Below are 14,999 nucleotides of genomic sequence, written 5' to 3' on the forward strand. Positions count from 1 at the left end.
TAAAAACAGTAAGGCATAAAGATAGCCGGGTGGCACAACTACTAACTAAAAAATATGAACGTAGTAGAATTTTAGTCAGTGGTACTCACACGTATAAAAAGACAGGCTTTATTTCTTCATTTTAAAAACAGCTGGCTGCCAGTCGGAAAAATACAAACAGGAACTGCATCAGCCTAAACTAAGCGGGGTAATTTCTGGCAACAGGCTGTTTTGCGGTCAATTACCCGCTTCCAATGGCCTCTTGATCCTTCATCTTCTGGCTAACTTTAAAGGGGTATTCCATTTTATATCAACTGGCTCCATAAAGGTAAGCAGTTTTGTAAATTACTTCTATTTAAAAAATCCTAATCCTTCCAGTACTTATCAGCTGCTGAAGTTGAGTTATTTTCTGTCTGACAACAGTGATCTCTGCTGACACCTCTGTCTGTCTCAGGAACTGACCAGAGCAGGATAGGTTTGCTATGGGTATTTGCTGCTACTCTGGAAAGTTCCCAAGACAGACAGAGGTGTTAGCAGAGATCACTGTTGTCACACAGAAAAGAATAACTCAACTGATAAGTACTGGAAGGATTAAGATTTGGAAGAACTGTACTGCACCTAATGTAGGGGGAACTGTACTGCACCTAATGTGGGGGACCTATACTGCACCTAATGTGGGGGAATTGTACTGCACCTAATGTGGGGGGACTGTGCTGCACCTAATGTGGGGGAACTGTACTGCACCTAATGTTGGGGAACTGTACTGCACCTAATGTTGGGGAACTGTACTGCACCTAATGTGGGGGAACTGTATTGCACCTAATGTGGAGAAACTGTATTGCACCTAATGTGGGGGGAACTGTACTGCACCTAATATGGGGGGAACTGTACTGCCAACCTAATGTGTGGGGAACTGTACTGCCAACCTAATGTGGGGGAACTGTACTGCACCTAATGTGGGGGGAACTGTACTGCACCTAATGTGGGGGGAACTGTACTGCACCTAATGTGGGGGGAACTGTACTGCACCTAATGTGGGGGGAACTGTTCTGCACCTAATGGGGGGGAACTGTACTGCCAACTTAATGTGGGGGGAACTGTACTGCAAACCTAATGTGGGGGGAACTGTACTGCCAACCTAATGTATGTTTATGTATGTGTGCATGCAAGCAAGAGTGTATTTGTGTGTGTATGTGTATATACATATATATATATATATATATATATATATATATAAATATATATATATATATATATATATATATATATATATATACACACGAACGCAGCGTGAGTTTGTGCTTTAGGGTGCACACCCTAATGCAATAGGCTGCGCACGCCTATGCATTGACCTCAAGCCCGCATCACTGCAGGCAGGCAGGGAGAGTTTAAAAGTAGTTTCATAGTCTGCCAATTGAGATCATAACAGGTAGCACTCCCCATTCAAGGAATGCAAGTAGCCATAGTGCAGGCAGGGTCAGTTCAGAAGTTGTTTCAGAGTCTACCAATTGAGTACAGAACTGGGAGCAATCCCCATTCAAAGACTGCAAGCAACCATAGTGCCGGAAGGGACAGTTCAGAGAGAGAGAGAGAGAGTACGCCTTTTTCTGTTGCAACCATACTGAGGTGTAATTCTGTTAAAAAAAAAAGTGAAAAATATATGCACTCCGCAGTTCTACATTTTTTTCTGGTTAAAGCTAATAGGGGTAGTAAGTGTGAAAGCACTAAAAGACTTATGCACTAGATTATTACCTTTATTTCTGGTGCAACCACACTGGGGCACATTATTCTTAAAAAAGTGCAATATATAAATATATATGATTGGTTAACTCAGTCATCCACTTCATCCCAAGTGACATCCGACACCCCCAGTCAACAGTTGGTGGGTTCCTGAGACTCAACCCTCAGTTGGTATGACCCGGGAGAAGTCCCTGTCCTCCAACTGCTCTTTCCTATGCTGTTCCCTCAAGCAGAGGGTTGTAAGCAAGTGTTGTATGCTGTGGGGTCAGTTGCACAATACAGCAAGGACAGTCAGCAGCTACTGCCCAGCCAAGATGTGGAGGAGACATCCCCCGCTTCCTCCACTAGGCGGGCAAGTAGGTATGAGGAGAGTGGCGTGAGAGGTAGTGTTGTAAACGATCAGGCTCCTGAAACAGACAATGTTGATGAACTTGATGATGACATCAGTGACGTGCAGACCCAATTCAATGATGATGAAGCCGATCACACTTGGCAGCTGGGTGCAGAAGGGGCTTCATCATCATCAGAAGAAGAGGGTGACAGGTTGCCCGTGAGGCAGCAGCTGAGCCAGCAAGGTGGTTGCATGGTTGGGAGTCAGCAGGGTGGCAGCAGTGGGAAGTCTGGAGCCAAATGTGCCACCTCTCCTCATGCTCTCCAGGTTCTGTCGTGTGCCGCCCTATGGTCTTGTCATGCTGCTGCCACCTCCATGTTCTGTCATGGTGCCGCACTGCGGCCTGCATAGGCTTCTGTCACCTCCAGGTTCTGTCATTGTGCCACCATGTGATCTCCTCATGCTGCTGGCACATTAAACTTGTTAATCTATTCAAAATCTTCAATTGAGATTTAAAAAAATCTCTTTAATCTCTTCAATTGTGAGGCCCTATGGTCTTGTCAGCCTGTTGCCACATCCAGGCACCAAGGAAACGGGTTGGAGCGATAAAAAAAAAAAAAAAAAAACATAACATGGCACGTGTTCAATCTGGTTGTCGAGCGGTTCCTTAAGTCTTCCATCCATCTGCAAGACATCCTAAAAATGGCCAGGAAATTTTGCATGCACTTCAGTCGCTGGTACACCGCAAAGCACACCCTCCTTAAGCTGCTCGTCATCATATATTAGCTCTAGAATTACCGCAAGAATCCAAGGAAACAGGTTGGAGCAATAAAAATAAACCATAACTGATTAAATGACACATTCACAGTTTCATACGCAGTTTCACAGTACCAGCCATGTTTTTTTTACACATTCATGGCTTTACATTTTAGACAAGCATATGATACTGGCAGGATCTGCCCAGTAGCCCTCCTGGGTCAGGCCTGCACCAATGAGAGGGAGGACAATCTGACACATTACTCTGTCATTGTGCAGCTCTGTCTTCTCCAGACTGTGTCATTGTGCCACCATATGATCTCATGCTGCGGGTGGTACATTACATTTGTTAATCTCTTCAATTGACATCTCAAAAGTCTCTTTAATCTCTTCAATTGTGACGCGCTATGGTCTCCCGACCCTGCTGCCACACCCAGACTCTGCTGCTCTGCAGCAGTGATTCTGATAGTGATGCCTCTAATCTGAATGTCATACTGAATAACAGTATAATTTGACTACTCCAGCACACTCCCTATGCCTGTTACGGCAAGTTAAAGTGTTGTACACCCCTATATAGGCTCTCTGTAGCCTGTAAATAACCGTTTTTAATAGTGATTCCCACAAATATATTCATATGAAACCGATTTTATTCCGAAAATTCGGCAAATCGCCCAAATCAATTTTTTTTTAAATGTGCGCATGATCCACCATGCTTCTATCTTAAGCAGGCACAAAGGGATTAGCCCTCTTGATGCCAGCAAATTGAAGCATTCACTAACACTATTATGGCGTTCAACTATATGATTAATAAAACAAGTCGCCCTCACTCTCGTCCTGATAGAGAGCATGTGCTTTCTAATTGTTTCAAACAGTCCCTATTTAGTCTCAGGAATTAGTAAAAAAAAAAAAAAAAAACAGTGAGTATGAGAAAGTCACCATGGAATTGCGCAAGGCAAAGGTTGAGCTATGAACTCAGCTCTCAGAAACACAGCTTGTAAACTTTTCACAGAGCCTAGAGAAAAAGTTGATGCAATTACAAGTAACCCTTAAGGAAAATAAAAAGGACATAAATATAAGATATAAACACCATTTTAAGCAAGATATGGTGTTCTCTTGGAGAAAGCTGAAAAGATCTGACAATTAAAAGAAAACTAAAAATCAAAAATATACTGTGAAAAAATGAGCAATCTGATTTTATAACTACTGAATCTGATTCCAGTGTTTCTGACTTGTCTAATGAAGATACTAACGGTTCTGCTAATGTTGGTTCTGTGGTCAAAGCAACCCCTTTAGGCGTAAAACTAGGAAGGGAGGGAGAAGGAAAGGCTCAGAAAGGAGAAATAACTCTTGAAGACAAGTAAAGAGAGGGAAAAATGTGACCTGGAATTATCAACACCAGCTACCTTAGTCACTAACCGCACAGATGTTAAGTTAACCCCCTAAGGGCACATGACGTACTGGAGCGTCATGTGTCCGCTCCTGATCTATAACGTGGGGCCACGAGACCTGTGGCTAATAGCACGCGGCATTGATTGCGGTGCCGCGCTATTAACCCTTTAGACACGGCGTTCAAAGTTGAACGCCGCGTCTAGAGTGAAAGTGAAACCATGCCGGTTAGCTCAGGGAGCTGTTCGGGATAGCCGCTGTGAAATTGCGGCATTCCCGAACAGCTTACAGGACAGCTGGAGGGTCCCTACCTGCCTCCTCGCTGTCCGATCGCCGGATGACTGCTCAGTGCCTGAGATCCAGGCATGAGCAGTCAAGCGGCAGAATCATCGATCACTGGTTTCCTATGAGAAGCCACTGATCAATGTAAAAGATCAGTGTGTGCAGTGTTATAGGTCCCTATGGGAGCTATAACACTGCAAAAAAAAAAGTGAAAAAAAAAAGTGAATAAAGATCATTTAACACCTCCCCTATTAAAAGTTTGAATCACCCCCCCTTTTCCCATAAAAAAACACAGTGTAAATAACAATAAAAATAAACATATATGGTATTGCCGCGTACGGAAATGTCCGAATTATAAAAATATATTGTTAATTAAACCGCACGGTCAATGGGGTACTCGCAGCAAAAAAATTCCAAAGTCCAAAATAGTGCATTTTTGGTCACTTTGTATATCATGAAAAAATGAATAAAAAGCGATCAATAAGTCCTATCAATTCAAAAATGGTACCGTTAAAAACTTCAGATCACGGCGCAAAAATGAGTTTTCATACCGCCCCATACGCGGAAAAATAAAAAAGTTATAGGAGTCAGAAGATGACATTTTAAACGTATTAATTTTCCTGCATGAAGTTATGATTTTTTCCAGAAGTATGACAAAATCAAACCTATATAAGTAGGGTATCATTTTAATCATATGGACCTACAGAATAAAGATAAGGTGTCATTTTTACCGAAAAATGTACTACGTAGAAACGGAAGCCCCCAAAATTACAAAATGGCATCTTTTTTTTTCAATTTTGTCTCACAATAATATTTTTTTCCGTTTCACCGTAGATTTTTGGGAAAAATTACTGATGTCATTACAAAGTAGAATTGGTGGCACAAAAAATAAGCAATCATATAGATTTTTAGGTGCAAAATTGAAAGAGTTATGATTTTTTAAAGGCAAGGAGCAAAAAACGAAAATGCAAAAACGGAAAAATCTCCCGGTCCTTGAGGGGTTAAAGGAGTAGTCCAGTGGTGAAAAACGTATCCACCTATCCTAAGGATAGGGGATAAGTTTTAGATCGCAGGGGTCTGATAGCTGGGCCCCCCGAGATCTCCTGTACTGGGCTCCGAAAGCACGCAGGAAGGGGGCGTGTTGACCACCGCTTCTGCCACGCCCCCTCAATATAACTCTATGGCAGAGCCGGACCGCTGCCTTCGGCAATCTCCGGCTCTGCCATAGCAATGTATTGAGGGAGCGTGTCGGCCGCCGCTTCGTGTGGTGGTCAACATGCACTATCTGGCCAGCGACCTGGGGCCCTGTGCAGAGAGATTGCGGGGGGCCCCAGCGGTCGGACGCCCCACGATCTGAAACTTATCCCCTATCCTAAGGATAGGGGATAAGCTTTTCACCATTGGACTACCAGTTCAGTGCTTAATAGAGGACTCAATTTTGAACTTAATGCATCCTTAAAACTTAATGAATCCTTAAAATGTAATGTTTATGATCCCGCACTGTAAACGGCGTAAATGTAAAAAAATATCAAACACCAAAAATACAGATTTTTTCTTACATCATATATCAGATTTTTTTTCTTTATAAAAAGCAATCAAAAGGTCCCATCAAAGCAAAAGTGGTACCCATAAAAACTACTGATCACCATGCAAAAAATTAGCCCTCACACATTAGCCCTCACCAGTATATGGAAAAATAAAAAAGTTATAGGGGTCAGAAAAGGACAAGTTTATGCACATTAATTTTGTTACAAAAAAGTTAGCATTTTTTTAAAGTAGAAAAACTATATAAATTGAGTATTGTTTTAATTGCATGGACCTACAGAATAAATATAATGTATAATTTTTACCATAATGTGCACTGCAGGAAAACCAACCCCCCCCCCAAAATAAAAAGAAAGATGTCATTACAAAGTACCACTGGTTGCATAAAAAACAAGCCCTCCTATGGGTTTGTAGGTGAAAAAACTTTATGGATTTTAAGCGGAGAAGAGGAAAAAAAATTAAAACTCAAAAATGAAAAGTGGCCTCGCCCTTAATGCCAAAATAGGCTTAGTCCTTAAAGGGATACTCCGGTGCTGAACATCTTGCTCAGAACGCTCGGAGCCGGAGGCAGCGATCCAGACGTCAGACCGCACCCCCTCCATTCATGTCTATGGGAGGGGGGCGTAGCGTAACATCATGAGGGGTGTGTACCTGATGTCAAAACCATTGCCACAGGAGCCCAACGTTTGTTTAGAAGGCCGGTGCTGCGTGAGATCACTGGGGGCCCCAGCAGCAGGAACCCTGCGATCAGACATCTTGTCCCCTATACTTTGGATAGGGGATAAGATGGCAAGTAGGGGAGTACCCCTTTTAAATGGCTAAAAATACTCTCTTTTATTATTATAGCTCCCACCCACAGCATATAAAAAGAAGTGTGCCCTACTGTCAATTTGTTAGACTTAAGCGGATTGAAGGGGTACTTCAGTGGAAAACATTAAATTTTTTTTTTTAAATCAACTAGTTTGAAAAAGTTAAACAGATTAGTAAATTACTTCTGTTAAAAAACCTTAATTCTTCCATCATTTATCCGCTGCTGTATGTTCCAGATAAAGTTGAATACTTTTTTGTTGTTCTTTTCAGTCTGACCACAGTGTTCTCTGCTGACACCTCTGTTTATGTCAGGAACTGTCCAGAGCAGAAGAGGTTTGCTCTGGGGATTTGCTCCTACTCTGGAAAGTTCCTGAAACAGACAGAGGTGTCAGCAGAAAGCCCCGTGTTCAGACCGAAAAGAACAGCTCATCTTCTTCTGGAGCATACAGCAGCTGATGAGTATTGGAAGGATTATATATTGGAAAGATTTTTTAATAGAAGTAATATAATTGTTTAACTTTCTGGCATCAGTTGACATAAAAAAAATAGTTTTCCACCAGAGTACCCCTTTAATAATGACAATACTAGTTGTTGCAACTAGCTGAAGATCTTAAAGATCGGTTGAGAGAAAGAGGTCATCCAGAGAATATTATTAATGAGGCATTCACTAGGAGCAAAAAAATCTGTAAACTACTTAGGAGTATTGATAAGAAGACCAACAAAGAGGAGAATAGAAAATTATTATTTTCTTTCAAAAATACTCCCATCAACCACACTATCAATCATACAATTAGGAAGTTTTGGTACATGCAACAACAGGTTATTTGATTCAAAAATCTCCAGTAAATAAATGTATTAATCAAAGTAATTGGCTTAATAAGAGTATGTCAGTGGGTAACTTTCAATGCAAAAATGATTGGTTCATAGATTCTTGACCCCATACAATGAATTACTGTCATGTAATCATTAGTGGATATGGAGACCACTGATAAAGTGATTATCATCAGTGCTGATTATCTACTAGATAGAATATTAACATTATTATTCAATTTTATTGTTAACATGTAAAGTGTTTCAGGGACAGTCCGTCCCTTTCATCAGACATTGTCTGATGAAAGGGACAGACTGCCCCTGAAACCCGTTACATGTTTACAATAAAAGTTTATTTAATAATAATTGTTTCACCTTATCCGTGGCAGCGCTTTTGCACATCCCTACAACCTGAACCTTAACCAGTGTATAAACCTTCTTTAAAAATAAAAGAAGGGATCTGATTGGTTGCTATGGGCAACTAGGCAACTTTTCCTCTGGACAGGTTTTGAGTAATCTTCCCCATTGACTTCAATGGTAGGAAAACATGCAACAGCATATGCACAGCCAAATACATGGCATGTGTGCCTCCTTTTACATTTTTTTCCACAGATTCTTGTTTTTTTTCAAGAAAAGCTTTGGGCAGAATTCTCCTTTGTGATGCAACATGTAAGAGGAGCAGGATTGTTGCTTTTAGATGCTGATGATGATACTACTAGCCCTGCACAACTGCACATCTATTGAGGTGATGTGCTAGGATTAAAGGAACAGAATGAACTGAATGCTTTCTTATATTCATTCAGCTAGTCAGGTTGTATTGAATTGAATTGAAATTTTTTTATTGTATGTGTTATATGCTTTTGTTATGTCTGCACTTCTGTATTTAAAGAACACCTACCTGCGGCACAACCATCACCCAGTTGTGCGTGTAATGGCTGCTCTTGCCTGCCCGGTGCAAGCTACTGCCTCCTTGTCCTGTTGTTAAGCAGTTTTTATCTGTTTTTCCCGTTTAAAAAAAAAAATGTCTACTACGAAGATCTGCAAGGTGAGTGCTCTGTTCTACTTTCTTATGTTAATACACTTGTATAACACTGCTTAAAGGGGTATTCCAGGAATTGTTTTTTATTTTTCTATGCTACAGGGGTTGTAAAGTTAGTGTAATTCATAATATAGTGTCTGTACCTGTGTGTGACGGTTTTCTCACAATTCTATTTGGTTTTCACCAAAATATTAATTTTTAACAGCATACAAAATGACTGTTGTCTCAGATTTTTCCCAGCTTGCAATGCAGCCGAGACCTGACTCACTAGTCAGCTGATGACAGGGAGCCTGTCTGCTTCAATGGGTGGAGGGATCAATCTGCAGATAATGCAACAGCTGGAGGCACCCTGATTGAAAACCACAGGTCTGCAGCTCATTTATGTTTCAATGGGAGGGGTGGCTAATGTGTGGGAGGAAAATGAAATTGTGGGATTTGTAGTATAAAAAAAAGAAAAGTCAAACAGGAAATACAAGTTACCACCATAGCCACAGTGTTATGGTAATCTCACAACATAGCCATTTATCCCCAAGACAAGCGCAGAGCCTTCCTAAGCATGTAATTTACTGTCTGCCAGGTACGTACTAAAATCCCCTTATGGTGGATAACCCCTTTAAGAGCTATAGAGTCCTGCATAACACAGCTAGGGTCACCTAAAAATTTACTCAAGTTGGTATTAGCGGGGAACTCTGGTGGAAACAAGTGAAAAACAAGTTTTCAAATCAACTGCTGGCAGCAAGTAAAACAGATTTGCAAATGACTTCTATTTAAAAATCTGAAGCCTTCAAGTACTTAGCAGAGAAAATTGTGAAGTTCTTACCAGTCTGACAACAGTGCTCTCTGATGACACCTCTGTACCTGTCAGGAACTGTACAGATTAGAAGCATATCCCATAAAACAGTGGTTCTCAACGTTTTTTGCCTGAGTACCCCTTGACAACCCATTCCCACAAAAATGTACCCCCATATTAGAGACATTTTTTTTATGATTATAGTATAATTCATACTGTATGCTTTACTCTCCTCTATAACAGGCCCCCTATTCCCAGTCCCCCGTTCCCAATCTCTCCAGTCCCCCGATTCACAGGTGACTCTAATCGGAGTTGTTTACTTTTCTTTTCTTTTTCATTTTTTTGTATACTGGACTGCCATTAAGATTTCTCCCATACAACACTTCTCCACAAAACCAGCCAAACAAACATTTTAGGCTCCTTTCTGCAGTACAATATCCACCACCTATTTTCAAATTTCCCATGTTTATTGTCACACACAGTAATAGTACCCACTTTAGATCCCCATAAAAATGTTAGGCCTCCTCTGTGCCCCCAAATATAACTGTATGTCCCCAAACTGCCCCCATATAAAGTTGTAGGCCACCATACTGTCCTGCTTTTGTTCTCCTCTGGTCTGGAGACCAGCAACAAAGCTGATGGAGTTACTGCCCAAAGCAGCCCAGTGCCCACGCTTCCTCTTTACTTTCCTCCTGCTCTGCTCCTTGGTGATCAAGACCATTAACCAGTGACTGTGGCTGTCCTTACTGATTTTTTTCAAGTACCCCCCTGGAGAACTGCTAAGTACCCCTGGGGGTACTTGTACCCCAGGTTGAGAACTAGTGTTGAGCGGCATAGGCCATATTCAAATTCGCGAATATTCGCGAATATATGGACGAATATTCGTCATATATTCGCGAATATTCGCATATTCGTTATATCGTTTTATTTTCGCATATGCGAAACTTCGCGTATGCGAAAATTAACATATGTGAAAATTAGCATATACAAAATTAGCATACACGAAAATTCGCATATGCGAAAATTTGCATATGCTACTTTTCGCATATGCGAATTTACGCACGCCAGTCTCGCACAGTAGTATTACAGCCTTCTTTACACCACACAAGCTGGAAGCAGAGAGGGATGATCACTGTGATGTGTACTGTGAAGAAAAAAAAAAAATACGAATATTCGTAATTACGAATATATAGCGCTATATTTGCGAAATTCGCGAATTCGCGAATATACGATATTCGCGAATAATATTCGAATTGCGAATATTCGCGAGCAACACTATTGAGAACCACTGGGTTATTACACTCATACGTGGATTGTGGTAAGGTTACCAACCCAGTATGAAAACCTTGCTCGAAACAATTGAGATGCCAACTCACCCATTCCTGATCAGGGTGTGCCTCCAATACTCTGCCAAGGGCCAGGAGTTGTACAACGCCTAGTTACACCTGGGAGGATTTCTGAAGACAAACTGACTGCGGATGGGCTCAAAAGCAGTTAAAGAAGACATGTAACAGCCTGCATTGGTTATAAATACAGGATGCCAATTTAAAATTATTGCAGATCTGATTTTTTCTTAGTTCATGACTGGTCTACCTAACTTGTCCCCATTAGCAAAACTTTTTTCACCCAAACCTGCAGCCATGCCAGTGCCTCTACCCACCTGATTATCCCTTTACACCATGAGACTGCACCATGCCGCATTATGGGAGATCGACTGACACAAACTACAGGTAGGTGCCTTTAAGCCTGTGAAATGCAGGCAAAATAATTCGCTATCTATTTTAGACCAGTTCAGCAATGAAATTGAATTGTGCTAAGGCGGCAGCTGCTTTGGCCAAAAAGGACTTATGATAGTCATAAAAAAAAGTGCCGCCATATTTATAACCAAGATCACTGACATTTAGCAAATACATGTCTTGCTATTCTCTCTTCTCATGTTTCATTGAGCAGATAACATCACAAAACATGCTAAAAGCTACTACAAATTCAGGGATAGACATTTTTTGATTCAGTCTGGTGTCTTTGCTTTTAAACATGACAGAGAGTTCACCACAAGATACAGTCTTTGTTTCAGTAACATCATGGGTAGCAATTAGCTGAGAGGCTAAGTTGATGTCTCTGCCCTCTAATATATCCTTGCATATTTTTGCAGTGATGAAATGAGCTGGGGCAATTTGAGGAGCTTCCAGCATCCCACCTGCTGAGGAAGCCTGTGAAGAGGATGTCAAAGGCACCAGCTGAGAACTAAGCCCTGATACAGGCTGGGCAGTAGACTCCAAGGGGGCCACCCTTGAAGACTGCGTGGCCTGTGCATTACTCTTTTCCATCGCCTCCAGCCTAGCCTTAAAACCCGACATAGTATTCATCATATCATTTAGTTGACCAAAAGGACTAGTGACCAACATCATAGCCCCAGGGTTCTGACTGGAACCAGCCATAGATTCTGACATGAGCACTCCACCTTCCTGACTGAGGCTGGATAAGAAACTCCTTTCTTGTGAAGTTCTTCTATAAGCTTTGGGATAGTCCTAGAATGGTATGCAGGACCGATATCCCTCTCAGAACCGGAGTTTCTGGCAAATACATCACCTCCTCAATATCAGAGTCATGTAACACAATTGTCCAACCTGATGGGTGTGGGTGAAACAAAACAACAGAAACAAGAAACCAACATATTAACTATAGCCCCCTCCCCCTACCGAGACGATACACACCTGCTGCCAAACAAAGCTTATAACTGGGAAACTGAATGCCACTCCTAATCCTGCATAGTGTTGCTCGCGAATATTCGCAATACGAATTTTATTTGCGAATATCGCATATTCGCGAATATTCGCGAATATAGCACTATATATTCTTAATTACTAATATTCGTTTTTTTTTTTTTTCACAGTACACATAACAGTGATCATCCCTCTCTGCTTCCAGCTTGTGTGGTGTAAAGAAGGCTCTAATACTACTGTGTGAGACTGGTGCGCGAATTTTCGCATATGCGAAAATTCGCATATGCTAATTTTCGCATATGCGAATTTTTGCTTGCACAGGTTTTCATATATACAAATTTTCTCATATGTTAATTTTCGTATGCACGAATATTTGCATATGCGAAAATAAAACGCGAATATTCGCGAATATATGACGAATATTCGTCCATATATTCACGAATATTCGCGAATTCGAATATGGCCTATGCCGCTCAACACTAATCCTGCAGAGCAACTCTAAATTGAAAACAGAAATGACAGACTATAAATAACGCAACCTGCTATAATACAGTGAAAAGAATCCAGCTGTTGCAACCACAACATAATTGCAAAACTTGCGTTCCTACCGAAACCCAGAATGAACCGTGAAAACAACATGCAATCAATGTGACTGAAATACGAGCACAACAACGCGATTACACTGAAATACATAAAGATGCAACAGCCCCTCAAGAGAACCTGGAATTAATCGAACTGGCAACATGAAAACCAACATATGAAGCCTAAGCTTATGGTGAAAGACGTAAGATGACATAACATGTGTAGAGAAGCAGGTGCCCTTACTGAAAATAATTAATGTAAGACAATAAGTGACTAAGACCTAAACACCAATTAAGACTAGGTGATTGTACCAATGTAAAGTGTGCTATAAGGGGAAAACAAACTCTGTTCTGAAGACGAGTCAGTAACCAGAGTTATGTAACCCACCTAAAGACATGTCAAGTATTAAGGTGTAACAAATGAAACGTAATTGTTCTGAAGCCGAGTCAGTAGCAATTAAAAGGCCGATGCCTTCCCTGAAGACGAGTCAGGAAACAATAGTATAAAAAAAGATAATTGTCCTGTAGATGAGTCAGTAACCAATTATCCTGCAATCATCAGTTAACAATATAAATAAAATTAATTGTATTACAGAAATTATCCCACCTGAATCACCAACCACTGAAACGGAAATGTAGCAGCTGTGAAGATACGTTAGTAACAACCAGGCCTCTGCACCTACTAAGCAACAAAATGGAAACATTTTTTTGCAAACAAATAACTATACTGGACAACAGCCAATGACACCAGCGTCAACACCTGTAATGCAAGGCAAACACAACAGTGCTAGTAATGACACCTGCCTAAACTAGACTGGTATGACCAGTAGGTGTTGGCCCTTACAAGTGTCACCACCAGCAGCACCTGCCAAACCATAATTGACTGACATAAATAACATTAAGCAACTAGACCCTTTCTGCAGGAATATGATCAATATGTACAAACGTGAATTGCTCTTAATATGTGTTAGTAAAGCCAATATATATATATATATATATATATATATATATATATATATTATCATAAAGGTTTGGGAAACATGATGAGAAGACATGTCAATAACAACTACGTTATGGAAGTAAATTATGTGACTTGCTCTGAAGATGCGACAGTTACATTAAGATAGCTATTAACGTAATTCCTCTGAAGACGTGTAAATAATAATAAGATGTAAAATTATGGTATATCGAGTGTACAACATAGATTGGTCTGAAGTCATGTCAGAACAACAAAATTCTGCGTAAATTGCTTTGAAGACATGTCATTACATTATAGAAGTGAGCTACGTGATTTGCTCTGGAGATGTGACAGTGACAAACTATGTTAATGTAGCTATAAACGTAATTGCTCTGAAGACGTTTCAGTAACAATTAAATGACAAAGATATAAAATTATGATATATCGAGTGTACAACAAAGATTGCTCTGAAGACATGTCAGAACAACATATTCAGTGTAAGTTGCTCTGAAGATGTGTCAGTAACTATTGAAAAAGTAAATAACCGCATAGGGTGTACATAACATGGACTGCTCTGAAGACCAGCCAAAAACAGTCAATTCCATGTAAGTTGCTCTGAAAATTTGTCAGCAGCCACTCGTCCATCCCCCAAGAATCATGTATGCAATGGAAAAGAAAAACACAGACTGTACCGAAACATGACTGACAACTTGACATAACTGGCACTAGTAACTAAATTATGGCTATCAGAAAATACAGGCATATACCTGATCAAACTAGGAACAAAATACCTAAACAACAAGGTATAGTGACCCACCAAGCTGCACTACATAATATTAACCTCTTAAGGACCAATGACGTTGTGGAACGTCATGGCACCCTGGGCTTTAAGGACCAATGACGTTCCACAACGTCATGGCATTTTCCGGTCTCTGCCGCTCGCCGGGCAGAGATCGGAACTGGATGCCTGCTGAAATCCTTCAGCAGGCATCCAGGGCAAACGCCGAGGGGGGCCATGTAGGCCCCCCATGTCGGCGATCGCCGCAAATCGCAAGGGAAATCGCCCTTGCGATCTGCGGCGATACCGGGCTGATCGGGTCTCTGGGACCCGACCGCCCGGTAATTTCGCATGATCCCGGCTGTCACAGACAGCCAGGACCATGCTGGAGCCTAGGAGCGAGGTGGCAAGCCTGCCACCTCCTCCGATCCCCTGCGATCTGTCGGTTAGTTAATCGACCAATCGCAGGAGGGGGGGCGGTTACTTACTCC

General features: G+C 41.2%; 1 long non-coding RNA gene across 1 annotated transcript in view; it reads right to left on the reverse strand.

Moving 5' to 3' along the window:
* The window catches only part of LOC130357949 (uncharacterized), a 200,136-nt gene that overhangs the window by 152,550 nt on the left and 32,587 nt on the right, over window positions 1-14,999 (reverse strand). The window lies entirely within an intron of this gene.

This window comes from Hyla sarda, chromosome 2, assembly GCF_029499605.1.
Source record: "Hyla sarda isolate aHylSar1 chromosome 2, aHylSar1.hap1, whole genome shotgun sequence".
Taxonomy (NCBI): Eukaryota; Metazoa; Chordata; class Amphibia; order Anura; family Hylidae; genus Hyla; species Hyla sarda.